Source organism: Chrysochloris asiatica, unplaced genomic scaffold, assembly GCF_000296735.1.
Source record: "Chrysochloris asiatica unplaced genomic scaffold, ChrAsi1.0 scaffold00517, whole genome shotgun sequence".
Taxonomy (NCBI): Eukaryota; Metazoa; Chordata; class Mammalia; order Afrosoricida; family Chrysochloridae; genus Chrysochloris; species Chrysochloris asiatica.
Window position 1 is genome coordinate 660,143 of NW_006409035.1, and position 1,469 is coordinate 661,611.

The window sequence follows — 1,469 nt, forward strand, 5'->3', positions numbered from 1 at the left end:
TCTACCATGGGTGACACTGCTGGTATTTAAAATACCAGTGGCATAGCTTTCAGAATCGTAGAAACTCACAAGCCACCACATTATGACAAATTGATAGAGGAGTGGTGAATAATAGACTATAGAAAGAGACATATAGAGCAAAGGTATTAGAATCAGGTTCTGAAATTATCAACAAGTTAAAAAAACAGTCGTCATAGGAGGCTAGTTTTGACAGTGTTCTTGAAACCAAAAGAAATGCTTGCATAGAATTTTGGGACTGTGTCTGTGACATATGGCTCTGGTGGCTTCACGTAGTAGAGCTTATTTTCTTCTAAAGTAAAGATGTGGCCATGGGAACCAGCCTAACTTGGAGGTGGAGCTTATCATGGGCCATTTTTAGAGACTGGTTACTAAAATTACTTGATTTACTAGTTATTAAATGATTCTAAATATATTTAAAATTTATTAAAATTCAAATAATTACTTGTAAAATTAGAAGTTCTAGATGTATGGTCTGGGGATCTCTGGAGGTTACTGGGACAGTTTCCTAGGCCCTTTGAGGTCAACTATTTACATAACAAACAAATGACCTTTGAACTACATTGACATATACACCTGCAGTGTTGAAACCATGATTGACAAAACTGCTGGTGTTTTAGTACAATCAACGTGATGGTTAATTGTATTAGTAGTGATTGTATTTTTCATTGTCATTTTTAGTTTTAAATATGTCAGTTTCAATTAAGAATGTCTTTGATGAAGCACTAAAAATTACTTTTACTAAATCTAGATCATTGTGTAAACACCTCCCTTGCATTTTGTGTGATGAAATAGCAAGTGTGCAAAGAGCTTTTTCTGGTGCATTACAAAACATGATTGTCTTGAGGAAAAGCACTTGAATGACTGAGCTTTAAGCTCAACTACATGTTACTTGGTGGGGTTTTTGTTGTTGTTTTTTAGTGGAACACCCTTTTTACTTGAAAGAACCACTGACAAACTATGATTATTAAGACAGGATTTTGGCAATCATTTTCTTGAAAATGAACAAAGTAAACCTAACCCCTTCAAGAAAAAATGAACAGTGTTTGTTGCCAGTGATAAAATTTAAGCTTTTTAATGAAAATGAAAATTTTAGAAAACTTGTATTCATGAGCTTGACAGCATCCCAATACTTTGCAGACTTTTCTGATGAGATTGGTAGTGATATTAACAAATGTGTTTTTAAAACTCTTTCTAATGGATGTGTCAACATTTAGAAGATCAGCATAATTCAGTCAAGCAATTTTTTTTCCAAATGATCTCTACTCACCTTTACAAAATTTACGGGTAAGTGCAAGACAGACTAAGGAATTGAAATGTGACAGCATGAAAAATTTCCTTGGCAACACTTGGTATAGAATCAAAGAAGAAAACTCACACTTTTTGGAAAGAACTATCTTCATATCTGTATGAGACCAGGTTTTTCATACTCTGTAATCAAAACAATGTAT